Source organism: Dromiciops gliroides, chromosome 1 (assembly GCF_019393635.1).
Source record: "Dromiciops gliroides isolate mDroGli1 chromosome 1, mDroGli1.pri, whole genome shotgun sequence".
NCBI lineage: Eukaryota > Metazoa > Chordata > Mammalia > Microbiotheria > Microbiotheriidae > Dromiciops > Dromiciops gliroides.
Genome location: NC_057861.1, coordinates 622,839,409 through 622,852,143, shown reverse-complemented (window position 1 = coordinate 622,852,143; position 12,735 = coordinate 622,839,409). Strand labels below are relative to the sequence as shown.

Genomic DNA, 12,735 nt, shown 5'->3' with positions numbered 1-12,735 from the left:
CTGTATTCAGAATCCACAGTTCTTTTTTCTGGATGTGGAGAACATTCTCCATCATGAGTCTTTTGGAATTGTCTTGGATCATTGTATTGCTGAGAAGAATTAAATCTATCACAGTTGATCATCACACAATGTCGATGTTACTGTGTGAGAGTTGGAATAACACCCCCTGCTGGGAGGAACGGGGGGGGGGGGGGGGGGGGGGGGGGGGGGGGGGGGGGGGGGGGTGTGTTTGTGAGCTCTGGCCTGAGGACAAGCCACATGACCTTGGTGTCAGGAAGTGATGTTTGCTCGTGGGTATTGTTGATCCAAGCCAATTAGCTTGGAGTTGTGTGTGTTAGGATGGCTGTGTTTCTGTTTTCAAGGGAGGCTTTTGGGACAAAGAAGGGGTGAGGGGCTCTCTTTTTTTGCCTGGGACCTTGGCTTGGCTGGAGCAGAGATGCTGGCTCCCTTAGATAGATAGATGAAGGAACCTTGGCCTCTTTCTCTCTCCTCACCAAATTCTTATGCTCCTTAATAAATACTTAAAAGTCTAAACTCTTGCTAAAGCTTATAATTTATGGCAACCACTCATTAGATTTTTAGACAGTCTAGCTAGAATTTTAGCCCCATACAGATAGCAACTTTACAGGGGCAAAAAGATTGTTTTTGTAAGGTAGAAGAGAATGACATTTTTTGCGCTGGGAAGATTTCCAGACAATATGCATATACAGCTAAAGAGTGCTGAACTTAAAATCATGAAGACCTGAGCTCTAGTCTATTCCCATCCCTAATCAGTTCTTCCTTATGTGAGCATAACTCATTAGTGGACCTTATTCTTCTTTATATGGACACAACTCAGGAGCAGACCTTATTGAGACCAGGGAGACAACTACCCATTTTCTCACATTAGGCAAATACTTTACATTTTAAAACCCTAGTTTTTACAGCTGAGAAATTTGTTGTGGGTTGTTGTGAAATATTATGTGAGATAATAGAAGAGAACCTTAAAATACTAAAGAATGTAAGTGATTACAATTACTAATAAAATATTGAGGGGCAGCTAGGTGGCACAGTGGATAGAGCACTGGCCCTGGAATCAGGAGTACCTGAGTTCAAATCCAGCCTCAGACACTTAACACTTACTAGGTATGTGACCCTGGGCAAGTTACTTAACCCCAATTGCCTCACCAAAAAAAAAATATATTGCTTATCTGCAAACTAGTTATGGTATGAGTTACTAGACACAAAGCAAGAGAGGCCCTCTCTCTGCCCCAGAGAACATTACAATCTAAAGACAAAATATGTACCTGAGACATGTGCCTTGCATATTGTGGGTGTTTAATAAATTTGTTGGATTGGATTAATGCATTTTGGCAAACATTCACAAAACTTGCTTTATTCATCACCCATGAGACATTATCTGGGATAATTCTACTCCTCCCACCCCCAATTCAGGATTCAGAATACAACTTTCCTGTGATTCTAATTTGAACCTCTGAGATAACCTGTTGCATCTCTCTATACCTGGACCCACCTACAGAGTACTTGAATTCTCTCATATTCCAATGGAAACTTTTTTTTTGGGGGGGGGCAGGGCAATGAGGGTTAAGTGACTTGCCCAGAGTCATACAGCTAGTAAGTGTCAAGTGTTTGAGGCCAGACTTGAACTCAAGTACTCCTGAATCCAGGGCTGGTGCTTTATTCACTGTGCCACCTAGCTGCGCGCCCCCCCCCCCAATGGAAACTTCTAACACTCAAGCTACTGATATCAGAGGCTCTCTGAGCTGGAGGCCATCAGGTGCAATCCATAGGGCTCTATACCATACCAAATAAATTGTCATTCAGCCTTTGCCTGAAGACCTCAGTAAAGGGGAACCCATTGCCTGTTCCAATTTTTCATAGTTCTAGCTGTTAGGAAGTTCTTCCTTCCATCTATCTTTTTTTTTTTTTTTTTTAGTGAGGCAATTGGGGTTAAGTGACTTGCCCAGGGTCACACAGCTAGTAAGTGTTAAGTGTCTGAGGTCAGATTTGAACTCAGGTACTCCTGACTCCAGGGCCAGTGCTCTATCCACTGCGCCACCTAGCTGCCCCCTCCATCTATCCTTAATGTAAGTAAACCCAATGTAAGCCTAATGCTGAATAGTGAGACCTGAGTCAAAGCAGAGGTGTAAAACATGAGGCCCATGAGCTAGATTAAAATATACTTTGGTAATACTTCACAAAATAAAAATACAACAAAACAGATAATATTACAATATGTGGACCCCAGGGATCCTTCACCCAAGGGTCAGCAGAAGTCATTATCTGTGTTTCCTTCGAGCTGTCTTGGGCTGGAAAAGTGACTCACTGAGTTTTTCTTGGCTTTCCCAATCACAATTTGGTCTTGTGAATTTTCTAGGTTGTTTTAGAAGAAGTATATTGAGTGAATTGGGCAAAAATGCTTCCTCCTAACTTCCATCTTGATTCCACCCAGGATTGCAATTATATCTATCTCATATTGTTGTTCAAGTCATTCATTCAGTTGTGTCCAACTCTTCATTAGCATGCTAATACTATCCCTGGGGTTTTCTTGGCAAAGATACTGGACTGTTTTGCCATTTCCTTCTCTAATGGATTAAGGCAAAAGAGTTTAAGTGACTTGCCCAAAGGGCAGCTAGGTGGCGCAGTTGATAAAGCTAGCCTTGGATTCAGGAGGACCTGAGTTCAAATATGTCCTCAGACACTTTGATACTGACTAGCTGGGTGACCCTGGGCAAGTCACTTAACCCTCACTGCCCCACAGAAAAAGAAAAAAAAGAAAAAAAAGGGGCAGCTAGGTGGCTCAGTGGATAGAGCACTGGCCCTGGAGTCAGGAGTACCTGAGTTCAAATCTGGCCTCAGACATGTAACACTTACTAGCTGTGTGACCCTGGGCAAGTCACTTAACCCCAATTGCCTCACTAAAAAAAAAGAACCAAAAAACGAAAAAGAAAAAAAAAAACCCAAAACAAAAACAAACAAAAAAACTTAATCAAGATGGCATGAGGTTAATAGTATCCCATGCTATGTGAGTCCAAACTCCTTCCCTTTGTAACTTCACCCTTCACCAGGGTCACACAAGTTAGTAAGTGTCTGAGTCCAGATTTGGACTCATGTCTTCCTGATTCTAGGCATGATGTTCTATCCACTGAGCCACCTATCTGTCTCCTGATCTATGTACAGATAATTACTTATTAGATATGTCTATTTCTATTAGATATGTCAGTCTATTACGCCATACACCAAAGTAAAGTCAAAATGGGTACATGATTTAGACATAAAGGGTGATACCATAGGCAAATTAGAAAAGGAAAGAATAGTTTACTTATCAGAGAGGGGTAAATTTTATGATCAAAGATGAGATAGAGAAAATTATGAAATGCAAAATGGATCATTTTGATTGCATTAAATTAATAAGTTTTTGCACAAACAAAGCCAAAGCAAACAAGATTAGAAGGAAAGCAGATGTAAGAAATGATGAGCAGGAAGAGTTCAGAGAAACCTGGAGGGTCTTACGTGAGCTGATGATGAGTGAGATGAGCAGAACCAGAAGAACATTGTACACAGTATCATCAACATTGAGTGTTGACCTACTGTGATGGACTATATTCTTCTCACCAATGCAATGGTACAGAAGAGTTCCAGGGAACTCATGATAGAAGAGGATCTCCAAATCCAAGAAAAAAAAAAAGAAAGAAAGAACTGTGGAGTATAGATGCTGATTGAACCATATTATTTCTTTTGTTTTGGGTGCTGTTGTTTTTTTTTCTATTTTGAGGTTTTGCATCACTGCTCTGATTCTTTCTCTTGTAACAGGATTAATGCAGAAATAGGATTAATGTTATTATGTGTATATATATATGTGTGTGTATATATATATGTATATGTATAGAGATATATAGATATAACCTATATCAGATTACCTGCTGTCTAGGGGAGCGGGGAGCGAGGGGAGGGAGGGAGAAAAATCTGAAATTGTAAAGCATGTATAAACAAAAGTTGAGAACTATCTTTACATGTAACGGAAAAAATAAAATATCTCATAAAAAAAAAAAAAGAAGGAAAGCAGAAAGCTGGGAAACAATTTTCACAATCGGTGTCTCTGATAAAGGCCTAATATTTAAAATATATAGAGAACTAAATCAAATATATAAGAACACAAGCCATTCCCCAACTGAGAAATGGTCAAAGGATATGAACAGGAAGTTTTCAGATGAAGAAATTAAAGCTATCTATAGCCATATGAAAAAATGTTCTCAATCACTACTGTTTAGAGAAATGCAAATTAAAACTACTCTGAGGTACTACCTCATACCTATCCAATTGGCTAATATGACAAAAAAGGAAAATGATAAATGTTGGAGGAGATGTGAGAAAAGTGGAACATTAATGTACTCTTGGTGGAGTTGTGAACTGATCAAACCATTCTGGGGAGCAATTTGGAACCATGCCCAAAAGACTATAAAACTGCATACCCTTTGACCCAGCAATACCACTACCAGGTCTATATCCCAAAGAGATCATAAAAAAGGGAAAAGGACCCACATGTACAAAAATGCTTATAGCTGCTCTTTTTGTGGTGGCAAAGAATTGGAAATTGAGGGGATGCCCATCAATTGGGGAATAGCTAAACAAGTTGTGGTATATGAATGTAATAGAATATTATTGTGCTATAAGAAACGATAAGCAGGCAGATTTCAGAAAAACCTGGAAAGACATGAATTGATGTTGAGTGAAATGAGCAGAACCAAAAGAACATTGTAAACAGTATCAACAACATTGTGTAATGATCAACTGTGATAGACTTAGCTCTTCTCAGCAACACAAAGATCCAAGACAATGCCAAAAGACTCATGAAAGAAAATGCTCTCTACAATCAGAAAAAAAGGACTATGGAGTCTAAATGCAGATTAAAGCATACTATTTTCACCTTTGTTGCTTTTTAAATTGTTGTTGCTTCTTCTTTCTTATGTTTTTCCCCCTTTTGTTCTGACTCTTCTCTTACAGCATGACTAATGTGGAAATATGTTTAACATGATTGTAATAATCTATATCAGACTGCTAGCTGGCCTCAGGAAGGGGGAGGGAAGGAGGGATGATAAAAAATTTAGAACTCAAAAGCTTACAAAAGTGAATGTTGAAAACTATCTTTACATGTAATTTGAATAAAAATCAAAGTCTGGTAAAATGAAAACAACAAAAGATGTCAGTCTAGAGTATGATTTTTTTAGGGGATTCAATCAATTGTAAAATTGAAAATTGATTTTAATTTTATTTTAAAAACTTAATCAAGGGGCAGCTAGGTGGTGCAGTGGATAAAGCACTGGCCCTGGAGTCAGGAGTACCTGAGTTCAAATCCAGACTCAGACTCTTGACACTTACTAGACTTGTGACCCTGGGTAAGTCACTTAACCCTCATTGCCCTGCCCCCCCAAAAGAAAAGAAAATGAAGGACAAATCCCCCTAACCCTCCCCTCCAACCCGACAACCCTTCACTCAGTACTCAACTCTGTTCAGAATTGATTATCCACTCTTGTATAGTCTTTCTTTGTAACCTCACCTACTACCCAATTAACTCAAATTCAAGTTGATTAAGTCAAAGCAGTTACAGACTCACCCCGCCCCCCAGGCCTGCAAACTAATGCAGGATAACTCTCATCTCCCAGTGATGTAATGCTAGGCCAATCAGAAGACTAAAGATTTAGCTCTGAGTTATTCTTGCTATTATTTAATAAAGCAAAAAACTGTTAGCCCTTAGGATCTTTGGTCATTGAGAGAGACCATTGAATCAATTTATTGGTTACTGCTAGCTTAACTAATAAATTAATCATGCTCAGACCTTTGTCCCTCAGTTTACCCTAATTTCAATTGTGACAGTTAATAAACATTTATTGAGTACCTGCTATGTGCCATTTACAGTGCTACTAAACGGGGTTACAACAAAATGAAAGATAATTCCTGCTCGAAAGGGGCTTACTTTGCTAATTGTCAGAGTTAGGGGGGAGGGGAGATCTGGGGAATAACAGCTTAGACAGGAGAGAAAGTAAACATACTTATCAAAGCAAATAATAAAACAGTAATTGGGAAGCCAAAGAGATTAGTTTAAGTGACTGAATACACACAGTAAAGGGTTCTTGTTATCCAGGAGGGAGATGAGAACAATCTTACCTGAGTATCTCATTCTTTTAGTCACTTGGAGTGCAGGTGTTGAAAATGAAGGACCATTGTGTGTGGGGGGGTGGGGGTGGGGGTGGAGGGAGGGTGCATGAGTCTAGTTTGCTTTTCCTCCTTCACTCTCCCTGGTTTTCTCTCAGATTCATCTTTGCCAGTCAGGAATCACTCACAGAGTACAGTCCCCTCAGGGGACCACCAAACCTGCCCTGGCTCTGAGGTTTTGAACTTCACAACAACCCTGTGACATAGATGATATAATTATTCCCATTTTAAAAATGAGGAAAATAAGAAACATAGAGGTTAAATATCAGGATTTGGACACGTTTTTGTGATTCCAAGTCCAGTTTTAGACACATTATTTCATCTAGTTCTTAGAACAGCTTTGGGAGGCATATAGCACAACAGAAATGATTGTAATTTTCAATAACCTTATCTCTATTTCAAGGATCCTTGATCCATCAGCATGGGTAAAGCCCTTCATGACTTAGTCTTTGCGAGTTACTGTGCTTGAAAAAAAAATCATCACTTAGAGGATCTTCTGTTTTTCTAATTTCTTCAAACTTAACTGAGGCTCCTTTGAAGGCCAAATCCTTTGCCAAGGAGACCCTGGAAGCCTTTCTTCCTGGGACTTGAAAAAGCTTGTATTTAGTAGGCATAGCCTTCGAGAATCCAGGAACACCTCTGCTCCTCTGTTATAAGAAGGCAAGGGACTTACTCAAGGATAAATTCCTATTAAGTAGGTACAGTTGGAATTAGCATCATGGAATCTGAATTGGAAGGGACCTTAGGGGGCAGCTAGGTGGCACAGTGAATTAAAGCACTGGACCTGGATTCAGGAGGACCTGAGTTCAAATTTGGCCTCAGACACCTGACACTTACTAGCTGTGTGACCCTAGACAAGTCACTTAACCCTCGTTGCCCCGCCCCCCAAAATGGCTACTATTTGCCAGGCGCAGTACAAAGAAGGCAAAAACAGTTGCTCCCCTGAAGGAACTCACAATCTATTGGGGCTGGGGGTGGGGGGTGGGGGTGGGAGGTACAAACAAGCTATATGAAGGATCAATTGGAAGGCACTACTCTGAAGGGGGGAATCGAGGAAAGCTTTTTGCTGAAGACAGAATTTGGCTGCGGTTTGAAGGAAGCCAGAAAAGGCAGGAGGCCCAGACAAGAAGGGAGAGAATTCCAGGCATGAGAGGCATGAGGGACAGTCAGACAAAAGGCACGGGATGGAGAGGGGAATGTGAACATCTCATTCCGGGAATGTGTAGTTAGATGACGAGCCGTTTGGTGGCATCTTGGACCTTGACCGCTTTCAGCTTAGCATCTCGGCACCCTTCTGTCGAGGCGCCGCGACCGAGCCCGGTCCCAATCAGTGGGGGCTGTTCCCCCTTTCCGGTTCCATTCGGTCGGAGAGCCGGGTGGTGGGGCTGCCCCTCCCTGCTTCGGGCTTCGGGGCTTGCTGAGGGTGGGTGGCTGCGTCCTGTACTCCCTTCGCCCTGCAGTGATGAACAAATCCAGAGCTAGACTTGGCTTCCTGGCTGCGGGTCTGAGTCTTCCGCTTTCTGGTTTTCCAAAAGGGGCTAATTGAATGAAGGAAACAGCTGGGTTTTTTTCCAAGCTGGGACTCGGATGCTACGGTCCACATATACAGATACAGGAAACTACTAGCGAAACGAAGGGTAGGAATGCTCCGCCTTCCCCCTTTTCTATAGGGAAAGCAGAAGGAGGTCTACGTAAGAGGCCGCGTGGCCTAATGGATAAGGCGTCTGATTCCGGATCAGAAGATTGAGGGTTCGAGTCCCTTCGTGGTCGTTTCCACTTTTATTTCATTTCCCTTCCTTGCTCAGGTTGTGGTCTCAACCCTTACTCTGTATTCCCCTTGAGAGAAAATAATTAAACAAAATTCTTCAAACCCTAGGAGATATTTTTGAGATTGAGAGATTACTGGGGTGCTTATGAGTGAAGTGATGAATCCGGGAAGGATTTCCAACGAGAGAAAATAAGCTAGAAGTGTAATGAGACGCCTTCACTCCTCCTAGTTGGGTTGGAAATCGAAGGGCTGAGACAAGACTCCGGAACAGCGGACGTTCACCATAAACGTGGAAGCCACAACTGCATAAGGCGGCTGAAGGAGCAATCATTGAAGCTTAAGTTAAAGACCAGACCATGCCCCCTCCCCTCATCCCTTTCCCCTCCCCCTCCCTCGTTCTTTCCCTTGCGCTCTTAGACCGGAGTTGTGCTCCCTATATGGATGTCCCAGACCTAAGTTAGCTCATTTTCTTCCTCCCTCGAGATGACCACGGAGACCCAGTGAATTCCCGATCCCGATGCTCGGTTTCCAGAGGGGAGGGCCAAGACCCATTTCTTCCCCGAAGTGTGTGAACCTCTCTTGCAAAAGGAAAAATCTGGGAAAATACCAGGTATCCAACTGGAATCCCAAGAGGACCTGGAACTGACCTCCAAATATGCATAGATCATCCCTCCTTTAGGACAAGGGTCCTGTCGTACTTTTCTTTGCATCCTGTCTAGGTCTAGCACAGAGGGCTCCTGGGGACGGAAGGGAATTGAGCCTCAGTCTCGGCCTCAGTTTGTTCCTCTGCAAAATGAAAGGGTGGGCTAGTTTGCCTAGAAGACGAAATACAAACGGACATTTGGGTCCTCCACAATTTGTTCTCCATTTTCCCAGCTCTATTTCATATTACTCCTCAAACTTCCTATGTTCCAGCCATAGAGGATACTCAGCCTATCTCCGAATTCAACTTCATCTCCAGCCTCCGCTCTTTAGCCGCTCAAGCAATCTATTCCTCCCCCGCTCCCACTCCACCGCCTCCAATCCGCTCCCTTCCTCTCATCTTCGCCTCTCAGAAATCTTGCTTTGCTTCAAAAGTCACTCCATCTCCTTCCAAGTGACATCTACTTCGTGAAGCCTTATATGCACCCCCCTCCCATTGTTATTGCTCTGGATAACAATTTTCCTTGTATTACAGTTATCCCCGCCCAACACCCCTCCTGCTACCCCGACCACCCACCCCACCCCCTCCATCTAACAGGTTATTTGGGCTGGACCCGCGATTTCCTCAGTGTAGGTGATGTAAACCAATGTACTTCTGCGACTTATGTGCAGCGTATAGTTCTAGAGGGTTGCCTGGAGAGGTTAAGTCTTCCGTAACCAGAGCTTTAAAGCTAGTATGTGCTAAACCTGAGTGAGGGCAAGTCGGGGCGTGTGGATGAGCATGAATGCGGGCAATGACCTCTTTCTTTTGGGGGGAGGAATGAAGTATGCGGAGGATCTCGGTCCAGGAGCTTCCCGCACAGGCAGATGAGTCTTTATATTTCCTGTTTCGCCTTTGCTTGGGGACTTGAATTTATACAGTGCTGTTTATACTTAGTTAAATCATTCTCGCCACCTCTTCTGTTTCTACAGACGCTCACATTCATTCATATACAGTCTATAGCCGGAAAAAGAGCTACACTTTATACCGGATATAGGGAATTCTCCAAATTACCTTCAGCAGTTGTCTCTGTGGCGCAATCGGTTAGCGCGTTCGGCTGTTAACCGAAAGGTTGGTGGTTCGAGCCCACCCAGGGACGTTTTTCCTTAGTTGCTATAAAAATAAGCTCAAATTGGTAATAGCTCTCTTCAAATTTACCCTACAAAAAAATGATCCTGACCAAACAAAAGTCCAAATTAACTCCTCTAGGTTCCATAAATAAGTTTCTACAAATTCAATTAGCTGGAAAGTGGTGTTTCCTGTAGCGATTGCAGTACATAGAAGCAACATCACTTTCTAGGGATCGTGAACGATATAATACTTCTACATTCAGGATAGCGGAAGGTTGGCTTTCAGACTGAGGGGGAGGGTGCATCCACAGCTCGAAGGAAAAGAAAAGCTTGTGATTCTCCCCCTATGAGAAGTTGATCCAGCAAGAAGAGACGATCCTAAAACCTAGAGGTTTTAGGCATTTCCAAAAATCCAACAGGATCGGGACTGAAAAGGTGCTCCAGGTGAGGAAATTACAAGATTCCTGCCAGACTTGGTTGCCTTTTTTGTTTTTTTTTTGTCCTGTGGAAAGAAGTGGAGTACTAGTGAGTATTGAAAGGCTTGATCTAACTACCTCACACCTATCAAATTAGAAAACATTACAGATAGGGAAAACAACAAATGTTGAAGGAATGTGGAAAAATTGGAACATCAATGCACTCTTGGTGGAGCTGTGAACTGATCTAACCATTCTGTATCTTTTATTTACTTATTTTTTGGGTCGGGCAATGAGGATTAAGTGACTTCCTCAGGGTCACACAGCTAGTAAGTGCCAAGTGTCTGAGGGCGGATTTGAACTCAGCTCCTCCCGAATCGAGGGTCGTGCTTTTTCCACTGCACCACCTAGCTGCCCCTAATTTAGTTATTCTGGAGAGCAATTTGGAACCATGCCTAAAGGGCTATAAAACTGCATATCCTTTGACTCAGCAATACTACTACTAGGTCTGTATCCCAAAGAGATTTTTAAAAGGGGAGAGGATCTATATGTACAAAAATATTTATAGCAGGATGGGTTTTTATGTGTGTGTGGTGGCAAAGAATTGGACATCGAAGGGATGTCCATCAATTGGGGAATGGCTGAATAAGTTGCGATATATGGTTGTGATGGAATGTTATTGTGCTATAAGAAATAATGAACATGGTGGTTTCAGAAAAAAACTGAAAAGACTTACATGAACTGATGTAAAGGAAGTCAGCAGAGTCAGGAAAACATTGTACACAGTAACAGCAATATTGTACAATAATCAACTGTGAATGACTTACCTATTTTCAGCATTGCAAAGATCTGTGGTAAAAATTATTTGTAGTGTAGGCAGCTTATGAAGGACCTCCCTCCCCTTTTAGGGGAGAAAAGATTGAACGCTTCCTGAAGGGAGGTTAGAGGGCACTTCCAGAACTCGAGCTCTCAAGTCACTTCTGGAATGCAAATTCACTCTCTCTGTGTGGCTACTGCTGTCCTGGTGTCGTGTGCTGGTTCTCGGTCTGGTGGGCTATTCAGGTGTTTGGTGAGTTAATTACGGAAAACCCTAAATTCCTTTGAACTAGCTTAATAGAAAACAGTCTGGGGATTGCATAGGCTAAGTTTAGAGTTAAGAATATCTATCTGGGGGGCAGCTAGGTGGCGCAGTGGATAAAGCACTGGCCTTGGATTCAGGAGGATCTGAATTCAAATCCAGCCTCAAACACTTGACACAACTAGCTGTGTGACCCTGGGCAAGTCACTTAACCCTCATTGCCCTGAAAAAAAAAAAGAATATCTATCTGTATTTCTATTTTCCTATTTCCTTAGCTTTGATTTTTATTAGTTTCACCTTTGTTGTTTAATTAATTCCCAAGTAATAAAATCTGATCCTTTTGTGAACTAAAGCTTAGAGGCTCCTTTCTTATTGGCCTGGAAGAAATATCTAAAAAGGGCAGTTCAGAGGGGAGGGTTAAACCTAAAAGGTCCCTCATATTTCTGGGACCCCAATATTAAGGCAAGTCACCCAAATAACGCTCCATATATCAAATTTTGGCCCTCACAGATAAAAGACAATTTTGAAGGATCTATAATGAAAACTGCTATCCACTTCCAGAGAAGAACTAATGGGGTCTGAATGCAGATCAAAGCACACTTAAAAAAAAACAAAAAAACTTTTTTCCTTTTTTGGGGGGAGGGGGAATCTGTGTTTTCTTTTGCAGCATGACTGATACAGAAATATGTTTTGCTTGAATGCACGTGTATAATCTAAATCAAAATTCTTTCTTTCTCAAGGAAGGGGGAGGAGAGGGGAAAAAAGAAGAAAGAGAAATTGAAATTCAAAAAATTATATAAAAATGTTAAAAATTGTTCTTACAAGTAATTCAGAAAAAATAAAATAAAAATATTCTTTTTTAAAGAAGGAATGAATGAATTGAAGGGTTTTACCAAAGCAGTTATTATTTAACAGATGATCTACTTTGGAACTTTTTTTTCCCTCAGTAAACAATCCTTTATTTAAAATTTTGAGTTGGGGGCAGCTAGATGGCACAGTGGATAGAGCACTGGCCCTGGAGTCAGGAGTATCTGCGTTCAAATCTGGCCTCAGACACTTAACGCTTACTAGCTGTGTGACCCTGGGCAAGTCACTTAACCCCAATTGCCTCACTAAAAAAAAAAATTTGAATTCCAAATTTTGTCCCTCCTCCCCTCCTTCCCCTCCTCTCTTCTTGAGGCAGCATACATTCAGATATAGGTTATACATGTGAAATGATGTAAAATATTGCCATATTAGTAATTTGGTACAAGAAAACTCAAGCAAAAGAAAAAATGAAAGAGTGAAAAATAGCATGCTTTAGTCTGTGTTCAATCAATATCAGTTCTTTCTTTGGAGGTGGATAGTATGTTTCATCATTAGTCCTTTGAGATTGTCTTGGATCATTGTATTGTTGAGAATAGTCAAGTCATTCACAGTTCTTCATCAAACAATATTGCTGTCACTGTGCACAACATTCTTCTGGTTCTGCTCACTTCACTATACATCAGTTGATACAAGTCTTTCCA

General features: G+C 41.7%; 2 non-coding genes across 2 annotated transcripts; both read left to right on the top strand.

Moving 5' to 3' along the window:
* Positions 1–7,910: 7,910 nt before the first annotated feature.
* On the top strand, positions 7,911–7,983 carry TRNAR-CCG. Its single transcript has one exon. It is a non-coding gene; the product is annotated as a tRNA-Arg (tRNA).
* Positions 7,984–9,688: 1,705 nt separating this feature from the next.
* TRNAN-GUU lies at positions 9,689–9,762 on the top strand. The gene has a single exon. It is a non-coding gene; the product is annotated as a tRNA-Asn (tRNA).
* The last annotated feature ends 2,973 nt before the right edge of the window (positions 9,763–12,735 follow it).